A 19,768-nucleotide genomic window follows, 5' to 3' on the forward strand; every position below is an offset into this window, starting at 1 on the left:
CTTGATGAATCTCTTTTTGTGAGGGTGCACGCTTCAATACCATAGGTCAATATTTTTATGAAATAGCTGTTAAACATCATCAGTTTGGCTGGTTTTGGAATCATGTCATCCCATAAAAGTGTTCTTACTTGTTGGTAGAATTCTGATCCCTTTTGCACTCTGTTTGTAATTTCCTTTCTGACCAAATTATCGCTGGAGATGACACTTCTAACGTAAGGAAAACTATCCACACACTGTAGCTGGTGGTCTCCTAGTTTTACACTTACTGGACGCCTTCTCTGTTGACTGCCATCACCACTGTCTCGGTCTTGCTGATGTTGAGGTTATATTCCTGGAAATGGGATTTCCATACGTTGAGTCTGATCTGTACTTCCTCTTCTGTTTCACCCCAAATCATGATATCATCAGCAAAGGCCACTGCATTCAGTTCACCCAACTTTTCCTTGACGTTCTTCATTATATTGTCCATAACAGTGATGAACAGTAGTGGGGACAATGCACTTCCTTGCTGAACTCCACTCTTGGTCAAACCATGATAATCGACCTTTTCCAATTTGTACACAGCCGAATTTTCCTTACCAGTCCTTCAGGCACATTTCTTTTCCTCAGGCACTCCCAGATCTTATCCCCTATAACACTATCATAGGCTTTTTCTATATCCAGGAATACAATAACCAGGTTCTTGCCTTTCTCCCAATACTTTTCCATCAGCATGCGGGTGCTAAAAATTAGATCCATTGTTGATTTGTAACTTCTGAATCCATATTGCTCCTCTTGTAACTGTGGTTCAATGATCTTCTCTAAAACTTTTAGCCCATGAGACAGCATTATTCCACTATAGTTGGTGGGTTTCTGTGTGCTGCCTTTTTTACACAGGGGAATTATAATGCCCTTGCTCCAATCTGCAGGCATTTTGTCGTCTGTCCATACGGCATTTAGTACTCTGTGCAGTCACTGTATACTCTGGATGCCTGCTGCCCTTATATGTCTGCATTCACTTTATCTGCACCTGAAGATTTTCCTTTAGGCATAGACTTTAAGGCTGTCTCAGTTTCTGTCCAGGTAATGGGAGGTTCCTCATTCACAACATTCCTCAAAACCTTTCACTTACTCTACCCTTACCCAACGTCCCTGGAACCAGCTGTGCAGGCGACACACACCAACTGTCATCTGAGCTTTCTTGCATACTCTGTGTCAACAAGGGACATTATTAACCACCAGCTTTCTCTGTACAGTAATGTTTTAAAGATCTGCCATATAAATGCTCAAAACCTCCTTGTGGAAGTGTGAATGGACAAGATTACAGCCTTATTATGCCTCCCAATTTCCACACACTATTCATTTCAGAATCCTGGTTAAAACCACATCATACAATAGAAAAGCTGCAGCTGGCGGATTATACATGGCTTAGATCCGACAGATTAAATAAGCCCTCTGGGGGCACCACTGCATATGTTATGAACAGTCTACACCCTAAAATAATCTGTAGGTCTCCAGGTCTGTACCAGCAAAAACCTGAGCTCGTGTTCCTGGAAATAACCGTGAGTGAAGGGAAATGTCTTCTGGGCGTAGTGTATAAGCCACCGAATGCAGGTTTTTTATGCGACCTAGGGACAGCGTTGCCAACCAGCGGATTTTCCGCTAAATTTGGCGGAATTTTAAATGGAACAGCGGATGAAATTTCCTTTTAGCGGACAGCGGAATTTTTGACGGATTTTCAAACTTCTGTTAACAGTTTTCATAGGTAACATTATCATATTTTATAGTAAGGGGAAACAATAATGTAGAACATACTATAAAATTTGCTACATTTGCTGAATAGAACTTACCATCGTTTGCTGCTCCAATCGTCACTGAAATCATGTTGAGCTGGGTGTGTTGTGTTTGATACCATGTTTCTATGCCAAAAGGAAAGGTGCAGCATAGTAACACAAGATAGCTGTCTATTCAAGTCGCAAAAAATCATGTCCTTTCCAAATGGCTTGAGTTAATGACCTGTTTTCAAGTAACAAAGTCAAATGAAAAGTGTTTCACTGCCAAACAGTGATATCATTAATAAACTTTGTTGTTTTTCTCAAACCCTCTTTGTCAGAAAGTTGGAAAATGAATAAATCATTCCAGTCGAACTCTGCAGACCATATCGCCAGAAGAACTGTTCCGAGATACTACGGTGAAATTTTGACAGTAGATATTAGTAAATATAAATTTCCCTAAATATATCTTGGCTATGAAAACAATGAAATCTATGATGAAAGTGAAAAAACTTTTGAAATAGATCTGGAAATGTAAAATCTGCCATGCTGGTGAGCTGCAAAGTCGACAAAGTTTCTTTGGCTGCTCTGAAATAGTGATAAAAAGAGTTAGGATATAGGTCTAATGCTGTTGTTAAAAGAGCTCTCAGCCAATTACATTAGGCTGAATGTCTACTGCTATTGTTTACCATTCGAGCAGGATTGAAATGAGTGAACAAGTGTTGCAGTGATCATGAATTGGCATCAGATATTTTGAAAAGGAATAGTATCGTACCAAGGCTTCATATTATGAAACCACAGGAGAGGAGAAGATGATGAAACCCTGTTCTAAAACTGGCGAGTGTCAAGTTAATATCCTCTATACAAAAAGCTGGTATGTGCTATTTTGATTTAATTCGAAATTTAGTGGGTTTTAAACTAAAATTTAGCGGATAAAATATTCCTTGGTTGATAACACTGCCTAGGGAGTCAAATACAAGATTTGTCACTGATTATTCAAACAACTTTTTTTTTGCTATTTGCTTTACGTCACACCGACACAGATAGGTCTTATGACGATGATGGGATAGAAAAGGCCTAGGAACGGGAAGGGAGCGGCCGTAGCCCTAATTAAGGTACAGCCCCGTTTGCCTGGTGTGAAAATGGGAAACCACGGAAAACCATCTTCAGGGCTGCCAACAGTGAGGTTCGAACCCACTATCTCCCGGATGCAAGCTCACAGCTGCGCGCCCCTAACCGCATGGCCAACTCTCCCCATCAAACATAATTATAAATGGTGACTGCAACATAAACCTTCCTGAACCTAACTCTCCTCAGACAACCCAACTTTTAACTTCCTTTGAAGCTTTTCTACCTTAACACATCTTCCACTCAATGCTACACATCACACACCTTAACTGATCTCATTACTACTAATCAACCTGAATTTGTTCTTCACCATGGTCAAGTTAGTGCCCCAGGTATGTCGCAGAATGATGCTATATTTATGGCCTATTCTATTAAAAGTCCCAAGTTCAAACCCAAAATAATTTCATACCTAGGTCAACGAAGAACTAATAAGAATAAACTTTTACAAGACGCAGCTGCAGTGCCATGGCAGAACATATTTTAACTTAAAGACATAAACGACAAAGAGATTCTTTTCAATCAACATATAACTGAGCTGTACTATAGACATGCCCATGAAAGAAGGCTTGAGTTTTGCTGAAGCCAGCTCCCTAGCTCTCAGATGAGATTAGAGCACTAATGGCTGAATGCGATGCTACTCATAGGAGACTTAGAAAAAATTGCACTCCAGTAAGAGACTGAGAAACGCTATGACCCAACAGATTAGAAACATGAAACTGCGACAGACTCACAGTTTAATTCAACCAAATGTTTCAACAGCTGTGTTATGGAATTCCAAAAAGAGCTTTGGTATTACCAAAGGATGAGATGACGATGAAATAAATACACTGAACTGAATGATTTTGCATCAAAATGCACATTAAACGCAGCTCTGAAACAAGAAGTTTTAGATGGGAATTATGCAAAGACTCGAACAAACAGAGAAAACTTCTAGTTCTGACAAGTAACCCACTCACAAGTAAGGTTTGCTATAAACTGGATAAAATCAACGGTGAAAGGAAATGACAGTACAGGAATAGAGATGATAATTATTCTGGACTAATTAATACATTTAACTCTTCCCTTCTGGACAGCACATTTCCTGAAACATAGAAAGCGGGCATTATACATCCTCCAAGAAAAGTAGCTTCCCCTTCTGAGCCATCTGAATACAGAGCCATTTGCATACTTTCTGCTTTATCTAAAGCGCTAGAGTTCATTGCTTTTAGACAAATAACAGACTATATGATTTACAACTTACTCGATCCACTACAATCTGGTTTTCGTCAAGCACACAGTACTAAAACGGCACTACTGAAGGTCACAGAAGATATTCAAGAAGCAATGGTCAATAAGGAAGTGACAGTTTTAAAACTTCTAGACTTGAGCAAAGCTTTTGACTCTGTTGACATTGATATTTTACCAACTAAACTGCATTCCCTCCATTTCTCGCACAGTGCCCTCCCATGGTTGCATTCCCAGCTGCATGGCCATCGGCAGTGTGTTTCAGATAGAATGAGCAAATCAACTTGGTGGTCCATGCAATGTGCCCCAAGGGTCAGTGTTAGGACCCCTTCTTATTTCTATTTACATTAATGATGTTTCCCAAAACATAAGGCACTGCAAATACCACATTTACGCTGATGATGTACAAATTTACCTCCACATCTCCAGATCAAATATTTTCAGCCATAGAAAAAAACCAATCAGGATCTAACATAGTCTTCTTCTTGGTCTTTTTAGATGTGGTCTTACATTAGACACAGTAAAAATGCAAGCCATCATTCTTGGATACCAGATATTACTCGTGAAGGTCAGTCGACCCAAGATTCCATCTATACTGTTATATAATACTAACATAACATTCAAGTCATCAGTAAAAGTCCTAGGCATTACTTTTGATGGTACCATGTCATGGAAAACACATATTATGAACACACAGAAAATATTCCCTGCATTGCACATGATGCGTTGGTATAAATACTTATTTCCTGAAAAACTTCAAAAATGCTGGTAGAAGCTCTGGTTTTCTCACATTTTGAAATGGTGATGCGATTTATACAGATGCAGGGCTCAAGTTATTAAGCAGATTGCAAAATGGTCAAAATGCAAGTGTGAGATACATCTGTAACCTACGGTACTTTGATCATGTAACTCATTCATACAACCGTCTATCTTGGCCCCGGTCAGAAATCCAACACACTGTGCATACCCTATAACCATCTCCATAAAATATTTTATTCTTCACAGCCAATTTACCTTGCTTCATATTTCAAATACTTCTCATCCTATCACACTCTTATCACTAGATCTACTAATAATTCCATCCTTGCTTTACCTACCCACAGAACTGCCATTTACGATAATTTATTCACAGTAATTGCCTGCTGTGAGTGGAAGCTCCTTCCTGGAAGTACCAGAGGGTTAAGCGCTATTCGCACTTTCAAAGAATCACTTTGGAGACAGTTTATGCATCAGTAAAGATCAAATGCAACTTGATACTGCTACTCACAACCATTCTATTGTCATGGATTTCCTGGTAGAACATTAGTTTAAAATTCTAAACTGTTTTATTTTTCAAATGTTATTAAATTTTATGCACTACCTCTTTTCTTTTCAGGTAGGATATTAGTTTTAAGAATTTTCCCTTTCATTATATTAAAATTAACTGAATTTAATTTAATCACTCATCATATTTGTATAATTGTTAATTTAATTTGTATTTCATCTAATTAGTGTAGAGGAATGGTTCATGGTGTGGGTTACTGTAGTCACGTCCTAGTTCGTGAACCATGGGCAACGGCTGAGTGGCCTAGTAAGTGGTCCTGAGAGTCGGGATACCAGTTGCTATGGAATGGGAGTGGGCATCTCGGACATATTCTGAGTCATGGCCCTCCTTGTGCTCAGGCGGCTAGGAGTATTTAATCCACCGGTGGTCCATAATCCGTTAGAGGACAGATCCTCACTTGGACTATTTGTAAGTAGGGTAGCATCCTGCTTCATGAATTTACCGAGCTCAGAACATTTTAAGCAAGCCTCGGACCTATGGGAGTAACGGAGTCCCACTCCCATTTGACAGGCAAGGGACTCCTTGGAAACAACTTGGCGAACGAAATGGAATTCGATGGGGAGCTATCAATATTAATGGGGCTTATGGAAGAAAGAAAGTAGAACTGGCTGAGTCAGCAAAGAGGATGCATCTGGATGTACTAAGAGTAAGTGATATTCGGGTAAGGAGAGATAACGAGAAAGAGATAGGAGATTATAAAGTGTACTTGACGGGTGTTAAAAAGGGAAGGGCGGAGTATGGGGTAGGACTGTTTATTAAGAATACTATTGCACAAAACATTACTTCTGTTAGGCACATAAATGAGCAAATGATGTGGGTAGATTTGTGGTAAATGTGGGGAAGAAATGTAAGCTAAGGGGAATGGTAAACGTTTGCTGGACTTCTGTGCTAGAACGGGTTTAGCAGTTACGAATACATTCTTCAAGCATAAAGCTATTTTCCGCTACACGTGGGAGGCTAGGGGTACTAGATCTATAATAGACTATATCTTAACCAATTTCAAATTCAGGAGGTCTGTTAGGAATGTACAGGTTTTTTGGGGATTTTTCGATGATACAGACCACTATCTGATCTGTAGTGAACTAAGTATCTCTAGACCTAGGATAGAGAAAGTTAAATCTGTCTGCAAACGAATAAGGGTAGAAAATCTCCATGATGAGGAAATTAGACAGAAGTACATGGATATGATTAGTGAGAAGTTTTGAACAGTGGACAGTAAGCAGGTTCAGGATATACAGGGTATTTTTTATGGCCTGCTCCGTGTGTCAGGAGAATACGCATGGAAGGCTGGTTGACTCATTTGTTGAGAGATATATGGCTTCATGACCGGCTAAGATGATCTAATGCAGTACGGTAGCGATAACCATTGCTTCGCACACAGCAATAGTTCAGTTCATCTGCCGCATTGGTAGCGTGTTAAATGTGTTTGCTTTATAGCGTAGTTTCTGTAGGAATACTAATCGTGTGTTTAACGAGTGATGTATACAGGAGAACAGCGTGTATTCATTGTGTTGTGCTATGCGAAGCATTCTTCTTATACAGAAAGCCGCTTTTGATTCATTTGCAAATTTCCTGCAATCCTCCCTCCCCATAAGAGTATGGTACTTTTATTTTATAGTGATGAAGCATGGCTACACTTAGGTGGCTATGTATATAGTCAAAACAATCGCTACTGGTGTGCAGAAACTCCCCACCAGCAGCATGTCCGTCCATTTCATGATGTAAAAATAGGAGTTTGGTGCGCAATAAGTGCTCACAGAATTATAGGGCCCATATTTTTTCCGCGAAACAATAAATGCTGATCGATATATAGACCTCATTCTCAGACCATTCTTTCAAGAGCTGATGGAAAAAGAAAGGAGTATTGGTTACTTTATGCAAGATAATGCGACGGCACACACTGCTAATTGGTCTATGGAGGTAATACAGGAAGTTTTCGAAGATCGTGTGGTTAATTATCCCCTTACATCTCCTGATTTAAATCCCTGTGATTATTACCTGTGGGGGATGCTGAAGGGAAAAGTGTATGCGAACAATCCTCACACAAGAGAAGAACTACAAGAGAACATTAAACAAGTTATTTCGAACATCACACGAGCTGAGATTCATCGAGTGTCTACAAACCTATTTACGAGATGTCAGGCGTGTTTGACAGCTGAGGGACTAAATTTTGAACATCGAATGTAATGCCAGGTAGATTTTAGACTAATAGTTTCACTAGAAATGGATTTCTATAAGTGTGAATTGCCGTGAGTAGTGGGGAGGAAAAGTGCGCATTACACCGACCAGCGACCGAGTGTCATTGTGCCAGCCGTGCCGTGCTCTGAGTGGTGCTGCCGAACATGCTAAAGAAAAGACCCTGTAGAAAGAGAATGGATGGCATACAGGGATGCTGTAGAAGAAACAGCAAGGGAATACCTAGGAACGACTGTGTGTAAAGACAGGAAAAAGCTAACATCTTGGTGGAATGATGAAGTGTGAGCAGCTTGTAAACGTAAAAAGAAGGCTTATCAGAAATGGCTCCAAACAAGGGCCAATGCAGACAGGGAATTGTACACAGATGAAAGAAACAGAATGAAACAAATAGTTGTTGAATCCAAAAAGAAGTCATGCAAAGATTTTGGTAATAACCTGGAAAGGATAGGTCAAGTAGCAGGGAAACCTTTCTGGACAGTAATAAAGAATCTTAGGAAGGGAGGGGAAAAAGGAAATGAACAGTGTTTTGGGTAATTTAGGTGAATTCATAATAGATCCCAAGGAATCACTGGACAGGTGGAGGGAATATTTTGAAAATCTTCTCAAGGTAAAAGGAAATCTTCCTGGTGTTGTCGCCAACAGCCAAGCGCATGGGGAGGAAGAAAATTATGTTGGTGAAATTACACTTGAGGAAGTGGAAAGGATGGTAAATAAACTCCATTGTCATAAAGCACCAGGAACAGATGAAATTAGATCTGAAATGGTGAAGTACAGTGGGAAGGCAGGGATGAAATGGCTTCATAGAGTAGTACGATTAGCATGGAATGTTGGTAAGGTACCTTCAGATTGGACAAAAGCAGTAATTGCACCTGTCTATAAGCAAGGGAACAGGAAGGATTGCAACAACTATTGAGGTATCTCATTGATGAGTATACCAGGCAAACTATTCACTGGCATCTTGGAAGGGAGGGTGTGATCAGTGGTTGAGAGGAAATTGGATGAACACCAGTGTGGTTTCTGACCTCAGAAAGGCTGTCAGGATCAGATTTTCAGTATGCGCCAGGTAATTGAAAAATGCCACGAGAGGAATAGGCAGTTGTGCTTATGTTTCGTAGATCTAGAGAAAGCATGAGAGGGTACCAAGGGAAAATGGGTAACTATGGAATTAAGGTAGTTTATTAAAATCAATCAAAGACATTTATGTTGACAATTGGGCTTCAATGAGAATTGATGGTAGAATAAGTTCTTGGTTCACGGTACTTACAGGGGTTAGACAAGGCTGTAACCTTTCACCTTTGCTGTTTATAGTTGATCATCTGCTGAAAGGTATAAAATGGCAGGGAGGGATTCAGTTAGGTAGAAATGTAGTAAGCATTCTGGCCTATGCTGACGACTTGGTCATAATGGCAGATTGTGCCGAAAGCCTGCGGTCTAATATCTTGGAACTTGAAAATAGGTGCAATGAGTATGGCATGAAAATTAGCCTCTTGAAGACTAAATTGATGTCAGTAGGTAAGAAATTCAACAAAACGGAATGTCAGATTGGTGAAACAAAGCTGGAACAGGTACATAATATTAAGTATTTAGGTTGTTTTTTCTCCTAGGATGGTAATATAGTAAGTGTACTGAATCAAGGTGTAGTAAAGCGAATGCAGTGAGCTCGCAGTTGCGATCAACAGTATTCTGTAAGAAGGAAGTCAGCTCCCGGACGAAACTATATTTACATCGGTTTGTTTTCAGACCGACTTTGCTTAACAGGAGCGAAAGCTGGGTGGACTCAGGATATCTTATTCATAAGTTAAAAGTAACAGACATGAAAGTAACGAGAATGAACGCTGATACAAGCAAGTGGGAACAATGGCAGGAGGGTACTTGGAACGAGGAGATAAAGGATAAGTTACGAATGAACTCGATGGATGAAGCTGTACACATAAACTGGCTTCGGTGGTGGGGTCATGTCAGGCAAATGGAGGAGGATAGGTTACTTAGGAGAATAATGGACTCTGGTGTGGAGGGTAAGAGAAGTAGAGGAAGACCTAGGCGATGATGGTTAGACTCAGTTTCTAACGATTTAAAGATAAGAGGTATAGAACTAAATGGGGCCACAGCACTAGTTGCAAATAGAGGATTGTGGCAACGTTTAGTAAATTTACTGAGGCTTGCAGACTGAATGCTGAAAGGCGTAATGGTCTATAATGATAATGTATGTATGTATGTAGTGTAAAGTAATACAATGTAAGATACGTATATTTCAGTGCCTGGTTAGATGGAAGAGAAGGCCTGAAGGCCTTAATCTTGCGAAGTAAAATAAAACATTACTAACTAATTTAAATGAAGTCGCCAGCTTGTCATCCGAAAGGATAGTGTGATTACATGCATGTGATTTGGCGCAAGCACAACAAAAATATGCGAGGAAGGGTGAAGGTGAACGGATATAAGGGATTTTGTTTGTTTGTCCATTAATTCACCAGAAACTGTGGCGTGTATCCATCCTTGCTTCAGAATAAGTATAATGGTTGCCTTCCATCAAGGACTTTCAGTACTTTTAGATATTCTTTTCAATTATTGTGTGAAAAACAAATTAGATTACAAAACAGTCGTCTCAAAACAACAGAAAAGGGCGGGTAGATATTAGGTGGTTTGATGCAAATAAGGATGAGATAAAGACTTATTTAGCTGATTAAGATGGTTGTTGTTTAAAGGGGCCTAACATCTAGGTCATTGGCCCCAAATGGTACAAGATGAGATTAAATGAAATTATAATTTAAAATTACCTACTGACTAAGATTTTTAAAATGAGGAAAATGAATATGAATTTAAAATAATTAGTGGATCTAATTCACAATGGCTTATTTTGCTAAATAATTATTTTAAAAAAAGATTAAATGGAATAAAATTAAATAAGGCATTGCCTTTAAAGTGAAATTATATATTTCAATCAAATTAAAAGCTAAAAAAATGAGAAAACATTAAAAATACACCCAAAAAAACCTGTCAGCAATCACTTTATTTCTGTAAAATAAAATCCTGTAATTCTGATAGTGAATACAGTAATTTGCTTTACCTGATCCAGACTCAAATCTACACCCTTCTTTCGAGTTACAACAATGAGCAGTCACATCTTATGTTGACATAGGGTGATTTTAAAATTACCATTTCTCTGAATCCAAGACGACCCTAAAAGCAAGACAACCCCCACTTTTTCCTTCAAAAAATTAAATTAGGCTTAAAAGGTGCTCGGTGAATTCATAATTTTATTTATAACAAATTTCATATTTAATGTGAGAACAAAAGAACACACACAAGTATCATGAAAATCCTACCTACTGTACTTTCCTAATCATTTTGAATAGAAGTATCTGACATGCCTTTTTTAGTTAAGAGAAATCCTCTTCACAAGCCCGCATCCATTCGCATCGCATGTTATGCCCATTCCCACCTTGCGTTTTATGCACACATACCTCACAGTTTCATGTTAGACTTCTTTAAAGCGTCCCTGTTTTGGGTCACTGAATGCTTTTCTTGTACAGTATGCATTTTTAGACTATATTTGTCTTCATGCCAACACCTAACATTGGCTTTAGTTATGACGTATTTTCTTGCGGCTGCACAATTATTCTTCGTTTCTGCACATTTAATAACCATTAACTTAAAATTGGCATCATAATAACGAGAACCTGTTCCACGTGTCTTTACAATAAGACGATCCATCACGAAAATATTCCTGCTGTCTATAAAACTGTTACTTTTAGTAAGCATCAGAAATGGAAATGATATATACAACTATTATAATTCTTAGCTTGCCCTCATCTAGAACTTATACAGCATTAGTTTCCCCAGCAACCAAACACAAGCTTATCTCAGATAAATAACATTAACAGTAACAAGTAATAAGGCATCTGACATTCATCACCACCAATTTTTCTTTTCCAATTCCAGCAGGGTCAGGACATTAGTCACCTTTCCATCTTCCTATATCCAATAGCTATTAACTGTGTTAACTTCTTGATTAAGTCCAACCATCTTAGTTCTCCTTCCTTGAATGTTAGCCACTATCAATCATCCTATTTGATATTCTTCCCTCTTCCATCCTCTTAACATGTCCAAACCATCTCAGCTTATTTCTCTCCATTCTGTCAGAAAGCTTTTCCACTTCAATTTCCTGTCTCTCAGGCTCATTTCTTACTCTGTTCAAAGTTATCTTTCCTACCATACTTTTTAAAAATTTCATCTCACTAGCTTGGATTATACTCTCCTGTCTTTTGGTCAATGTTCAGGTCTCTGCTGCTCATGTCAGTATTGGGCTTCTTCCAAATCAAGCTCCTCATACTGTGCTAAAATACACTTCCCTGTTGTATCCTTTAATTCATCTCCCAAGACCAATCCTACATTGGTTCTCTTCCCAAGTACTTGAAGCTTTCCACAAGTTCAAGGTCTTATCGGCAGCCCTGAAGATGGTTTTCCGTGGTTTCCCATTTTCACCCCAGGCAAATGCTGGGGCTGTACCTTAATTAAGGCCACAGCCACTTCCTTCCAACTCCTAGGCCTTTCCCATCCCATCATCGCCATAAGACCTATCTGTGTCGGTGCGACGTAAGGCCCCTAGCAAAAAAAAAAAAAAAAGGTCTTGTCCTACAATTTTTACAGTACCTTTTCTTTCTCACCTAGTTAACACCACTGTCTTGCTTTTCTCTACGCTTATTTTTATTCCACAATTACAAGTATACTTGCTCAACATGACCAGATGACCTTACATTTCCTCTCCCTTTGCTCCCCACACCAAAATGTCACCTGCAAATATCTCTTTCAGCTCTCTGTCCTCACATAATTCCTTAGTCTCCTTCCATCTCCATTTCATTCATTATCATTACGAACAATAATTGTCTGATGTAAAATACACCTGTAATGCTCATGATGCTATTTTCCAGTAAATCTGAACTTATGAATAACTTTATTAGTATCAAAGTATCATTGGAATGTTAAGCCCCTTTAGCAAAGTAAAAAAAAAAAAGGAAAAAAAAAAAATACAGAATACAAGGCAGCTTTCTAAGCAATCTTTAATACATAGTCTTGATTAACTATCCTTAATATCCGTACCTGGGAAGCAAAAGGGCTTATGTCAATTTTGTTCATTTTACAGTACAAGCTAAAAACGGTAACTGGCTGCACATTTATGCCAATTTCTTGTTATACAAATGCAGTAGATTCGTAAATGTGTTATATACATTTATTCTGCATATCATATAATTATGTAGATGTGAAATAAATTCATATTCATATATTCCAATCTAAATTTTCTTGGGAAAACCGTGAAAATGGACTTACGCCGTTTTCCTTCTTAATTTCTTATTACACTTCTGGATGCTGTAAAAGTAAGTTAAAACATAAATAACTGTGTAATGTCATTTTATACCTGTTCTGTAGCTAAACGAACAAGAAAAACATAATATAGCACACACAAAATGTTATAATTATCACATTAAGAAAATTTTCACATTTAAAAAAAAATTTTACACATTCATTTTGTCACTGAAATTCTGCATAAGATAATTATTGGAAATTACATTTTCTCGAATGAAATGTTCTCCAGACAATTTCAATTTATATCTGTAGAAGTAGCACTTATCGGTAGGATATTCGTCGTCCTCTTCTCCATGAGGGAGGTCACTATAAAATGCACTGTACTGTCATGGAATTCACTGAGTTAACATTTGCAGGTCCATGTATTTTGCTGAACTAATGGATTTGGGTCCACTTCGTATGGTTGGAATTTCCTTTCGTAACAGGAGAGCATTTCTACGATATCTTCCAATAACAATTTCTTGAAAACAGGTGTCACTGAAGGATGTCTTGTAGGCAATAATTCCAGGTTTGTCAGCTGAAACGTCAAGCCATACAACTTTTGAGATTAGGAACATTTCTCCAGTAGTAGATTTCTTGCGATTTGTGAAAGGGGAACCAGATGTTTCAGTTAAAGATGTGAAATTTTTGAAATTGCTACACTGCATTTCATGGACTACTAGCGGCTTCTTTACATAAGTTTGGTAAACTTCTCAATAGAATATCTAGTAGAATGCTCTCGGGAAACTAATTAAGAAAGTGAGGGGGGATGCTAATCCTAATGACAAAAACTTAATTGATACAGAAAATGATTTAGAAAGTATAACTTATATCAGGAATACAATACAAAATGTATATAGGGAATCATTTCACAGAGATCAGATTCACTATACTAAGAAAGCACCAAGGTTAGTTGAACACTTTAGAGGATACTATCAAAATGTAAATGGACTTCGAAGCAAACTAACTGAACTTAAAATTTCTTCATGTTTAGCTGACTATGATTTCATGATATTAACCGAAACAAACTTAAATGATGAAATTAGTGATGTGGAACTCCGACTCGAAACGTATTCAATTTTCAGATGTGATAGGTCTTCTTTAACGAGTACGAAGGCATCCCATTGGGGGGGGGGGGGGTAATGATCTGTATTAACAAGAAGTTTAAACCTACTCTGATACCGTGCATTAACACAGTTGAACAGTTGTTTGCGTCCCTGACTTTTAACACCACAAAATTAATCATTGGTGCTGTATACATTCCACCCAAGTCTCCTGTACAAAAATATTTCGAACATTGCAGTGCTGTTGAAAAAATTATGTCAAATCTTGACAACCATTTATTGCTCAATGTTGGTGACTACAATCTACCACATCTTAATTGGATAGTAAATGAAGAAACATCTTCTGGCCTTATGTCAGTAGGTAACCACACTATGCAGTCCAGTTTAGTTATAGACACTTTTTCTTATCTCTGTTTAAATCAGTTTAATGCTATCCCAAATTTTCTGAATCACTTTCTTGATTTGGTTTTCAGTAACTCCAGTTCCATTGAAGTAAAATCTAGTAATGAAAGCAATGTCCCCCTCGATAGACACCACCCAGCATTAGAGATTTCTTTACCTATAAATGAGCTATACAATTCCTTGCCTGCTGATAGTTTTTATTTTGACTTTTTAAATGGTGACTATAATGGACTAAATTATTATCTGTCACAGTTCAACTGGAAGGAGATGTTTCAAAGTGTATCACTTGATAAAGCAGTAGAAATCTTCTATTCAGTACTACATTATGGCATGGAACTTTACATCCCTATACGGAATTTTAAGACTCCCAAATTCCCAAAGTGGTTTAATCATAAATTGAAGTCCCTGATTATTGAAAAGAAGAAAGCACACAAGCGATACAAAATATCAGGTCTCAATAGTGATTATCAGCATTTCTCAAAATTAAGAAATGAATGCAAGTCTGAATCTAAATCTTGCTATACAATGTATGTCTCCAACTATGAAAGAAGTATTACTTCCAATCCACAGAAATTCTGGAAATATCTAAGTTCTAAAAGGTCATGTATTAATATTCCTTCAACAATGCATCTTAATGAAGTTACAGCAGATACCGTACTGGAGAAAACATTGTCAGTCTTTTTGCTAACCACTTTTCATCCGTTTATTCTTCTTATCAGAATAGTAGTAGTATGTCATATGATTATCCTTTCTCTGTCAATCTATCAGTTATAAACATTAGTAAGGCAGAAATTTACAACAAACTGATATCTCTGGAATTAAAGAAAACTGTCGGTCCTGATGGTGTTTCAAGGTACCTGCTCCAGTACTGCTCATTTATTTTATGTGAAGCACTCTTTTATCTGTTCAACTTATCATTAAACCAAGGCGTTTTTCCAGTGGAATGGAAGAAAGGATTTGTTAGTCCAGTTTTCAAAAATTGTGATAAAACTGACATAAAACAATATAGACCAGTTATAATTTCTTCTCATATTTCCAAAATTTTTGACTCAAGAATTCTTGACAAAATCACACCTCTCTTTAGAAACATCATCATTGATGAGCAACATGGATTCTTTTCAGGACGGTCAACCTGTAGCAATCTTCTGTTATTCTATCAGTTCCTCTTGGTTGCAATAGAGAACCACTCCCAAGTAGACTGCATTTATACAGACTTCTCAAAAGCTTTTGACACTGTCGATCACGACATCTTGCTGCAAAAACTAACAGGCTACGGAATTAATGGGCCTCTCCTCTCATGGTTTGAATCGTATCTTAAAAATCGCCTGCAGATTGTTAAAATAAGGAATCATTTTTCTGCACCTATTATTGTTACCAGTGGAGTTCCTCAAGGGTCTCACCTTGCACCCTTACTTTTTACTCTCTACATAAATGACATTAAAAATATACTTAAGAATTCTGAATTGCTTTTGTTTGCTGACGATGCAAAAAAATTTATGCAAATTAATTGTCCACTTGATTGTTTAAAACTTCAAGAAGATTTACATCATCTGGAAAAGTACTGTATTCAAAATGGGTTGAAACTTAATCATGAGAAATGTAAAATAATATCGTTTTTTAAAAACAAGAAGACAATATCATTTCAGTACAAATTTAGTAATAACATTCTAACTCCTGTTACACAAGTTAATGACCTTGGTGTTTTATTCAGTTATAACCTATCGTTTAATGAACATATTGAAAATATTTGTAAGAAAGCATTTCAAAGATTGGGTTGCATTACTAGATATTCTAGAGAATTTTCAAACTTAGCTACCTATCGATTGCTGTATGTGTCTATGATACGCCCTATACTAGAATACTGTACACCTGTTTGGAACCCTTCTCATCAGACTTCATCCATAGATTAGATTCAGTACAACATAAATTTCTTCATTTATATTCATTTAGAGCAGGATTCTCATATGATAATGTTGATTATACATCCTTACAACAGTCCTTAAATATGCATAGCCTGTCACAACACCGTGAATTATTGGATACACTCTTCATTTTTAAATTGCTTCATTCCTTGGTGAATTGTCCACAACTCCTTGTAAAAATTAACGTACATGTACCAGACAGACGCACAAGGTTCAAGAATACATTGTCTACAAACTGGCATAGAACTAACTACACATTCAATGGGCCAATTGAACGAATGTCAAGATTTCTAAACAAAGTGAATATCGATATATTTAACTGCTCATTGTCAAAATTGAGAAATCACTTACATAATCTCCAGAACTGACTATTACTTTCTTGTGATTACTTGTAATATAACCTGTATATATATCTGTACATATTTTTCTACTTATACTCCACTGAACTTTCTTTTTAGTGTGTTTTGTTATGTTTATTCTTCTCTACTGTTATGTAAAATGGTATTACCGTTAATAAAGTATTAACTATTAACTACCTGGCATGTTCTAATGAACTGAGCCCAATCGCGTGGTATGGCGATCTCCAAGTTGGCGAGTTTCGACTTTTTACTTTCAATGGTTGAATGAATACTATCCACTTCCGTGTGACCTTTCCAGTGTGTAGTTTTGTCATCTTTCTTCTCTCTGTAGAACTTCCCATTTCTTTATGAGTTCTGTGTCTATTTTTTGGAATTTCCTTCACCAAGGTTCTTATCATCTGAAATTTCTGGTCCCAAGAACTAGAATCCTTCCAAAAGGTGTCAAATATATTTTCCGTTACTCTTCAGTTAATTTCTCGGCATATTTCATTCTACACTTACATGGAGGCTTAAGTGTGCGTGCTGAAACTTCCTTCCCAGCCTTCACTGATTTATAAGATGCCCCAATCAACCTGCTTCTTTTAGCACTATTTCTTTTCCAACTTGAGGGGTCTCCGATCCCTTTTCTCCCATGATATACTACTCCTTTTACTTTACCATTAGTTGCAAATGACTTGCATGCCTCTGTTGAGTTATTTTGACATTCTGGGATTAAAAGAAACTTTATGATAATAATAATAATAATAATAATAATAATAATAATAATAATAATAATAATAATAATAATAATAATAATAATAATAATAATATTCATAATTATAATTGGCTTAATGTTGTGGGTACAAAAAATCAAACTGACTGTCTACAGAAAGCCTACTACTTTCACTGCCTTTGGGTTCGTAATTTGGGTCCAAGTCAGAGAAGTCTGATGTAATGTCATCATGTAAGTCTTCCATATGCTCTTCATCCACAGATTTTTTACGTTAGCAATATGCGATATTTTTAGTGGAAGTTTAGGAGTTACGTTAAATGTTAATAAATAGCACTAAAACAGTAATAATAACGATGATTAAGATATTACTAAGAATACAGCATACGTTAATGGGATTTAATTTTAATCGGTTGAAGTTATTATTACTTCAATCTATACATCGAAGTTGGTGGTAACAAAATGTAGGCTATTACAGAACTCTTCAGTAAGAAACAAATATATTTACCTCTCACTTCACGTGCTTGCTTCAGAGCAAGTTGCAATATCATCTTCCCTCTTGAATATTCATTTTGCATATGTTGAAATACCGAAATCTCGCATAACTTCTTGTGGCTTACAATATGTCACTGTTGTTGTTTCACGCTAATTTGCATGTGATAATGCAGGTCTTTTATATTCCCGTAACACAGGAAACTATGATAACGTTCACAATAATAAATACGCTTCATTATCGTACTCCAATAATGTAGGCAAAAGGCGAATGTCTATCGACTCTTTCTTCCCGCGGAGAAATTACTTAGAAGAAAAAAGGCGGATGTCCCACATGCGACCTTGCGGCACTAAAACATTTCCTGCAAAAGGCAGATGACCCACATTCACCCTTTCCGTCCTAAAAGCACTCTGGACTACCGCATTTACGCCACACTAAATCCACAGGGAATGGCAACAGGATAACCGCCTTTATTTCATAGATGTGATCGATTATACCGAACACAAAAATGACTGTAACTCAGAATCACAGGTATGGATATAAGTCTTGTAAGCATATTTTGTGTGTAACTTTGGGCAGTACAGTCTTGGTAAAAAAAAAAATTGTGTGTAACCTTGGGCAGTACAGTCTTGGTAAAAAAAATTAAAGACACAAATTTTATAAATTCCTGACCTGAAAATTATCTGAAATCCCATTGTGTGTAACCTTGGGCAGTACAGTCTTGGTAAAAAAAAAATAAAGACACAAATTTTATAAATTCCTGACCTGAAAATTATCTGAAATCCTACCAAATTTAGAGAAACAATACTTGAATAAACATAAATCTCATGTGACATGACAAGCACAAGATCAAAGGGCTGCATTCTATCATGTAATTTTCAGAGATCAGTAAATATGAACCATTTGAAGCTCTCAGTAAAAATCAACCTAAACGTTGAATAAATTAGTATCAAAGTATCAATGGAATGTTAAGCCCCTTTTGCAAACTGCAATATAGATTATGTTTGCATTCCTGACAATGGTAAGTGTACCAGTTTATAATATTAACAGAATCTTTGTTCAGCTCAGTAAAATAGAGAGGTGACAACTGTTAGAAGACCCTATTGCAGACCTGGCTATGTCATTCTCACATCTTGCTGGTGCCAGAAAGAACCCTTGTTTACTGTGTTCTGGTTTATGTCAAAGAGTGTGGGAATATCGCCAAAATGAAACCTTGTTTTGGGTGTTCTGGCAAACGTAAGGGCATTCTGGAGAACGACAGAGTGTGGGAAATATTACACCCTCATGTCACAAGATTCGAAGACTGCTCATTAAAATTCTGCACACGATTGGTTCCCTGTCTTGGAAGGGAGCTGCGCGCAAACTGCGGGGCTGGCTTGATGTACTAAGACGTGAGGTTAGCGCTGGGATTCTGATCTTCGTTCTCAGTCAGAGCGGACATGGTTCATTCGAGCTCTTGCTCCAAAGTGGAGTTCCAGCCTGTTGGGGGTAAGATAAATTTCATTTTCGTTATTATGTCTTAAATAAACTTGTTTTGCTTACCGGAATTGTCCGGGGTAGTCTCTCATCTCCGATGATTTAATTTAATCGCAAAAGCGCTTTTCAGCACTGTGATACGCAGTTTATTTTGGAGCAGGCAACCTTATCAAGTAAATTTTCATATAAAAGTAATGTCATTGTATTTTTCTTTGTTGCCTGTCTCAGTAGAATGGAACTAGCTCACTGCAATAGGGAATCTTCAATTCCGATGTAGGCTTTTAATTTCTGGGTCATGTCCTTACAATCCCCTTGATGTTCATTAGTTCACATGTATTTTCTAAATTACTACTGTTTAACCTTGGTTCTAAAACTGGACA

The 19,768-nt window shown here is 37.3% G+C and overlaps 1 protein-coding gene across 2 annotated transcripts in view; it reads right to left on the minus strand.

Moving 5' to 3' along the window:
- Positions 1 to 19,768, minus strand: part of LOC136873799 (E3 ubiquitin-protein ligase RNF103) — a 151,036-nt gene that overhangs the window by 10,567 nt on the left and 120,701 nt on the right. The window lies entirely within an intron of this gene.

This window comes from Anabrus simplex, chromosome 5 (assembly GCF_040414725.1).
Source record: "Anabrus simplex isolate iqAnaSimp1 chromosome 5, ASM4041472v1, whole genome shotgun sequence".
Lineage (NCBI taxonomy): Eukaryota > Metazoa > Arthropoda > Insecta > Orthoptera > Tettigoniidae > Anabrus > Anabrus simplex.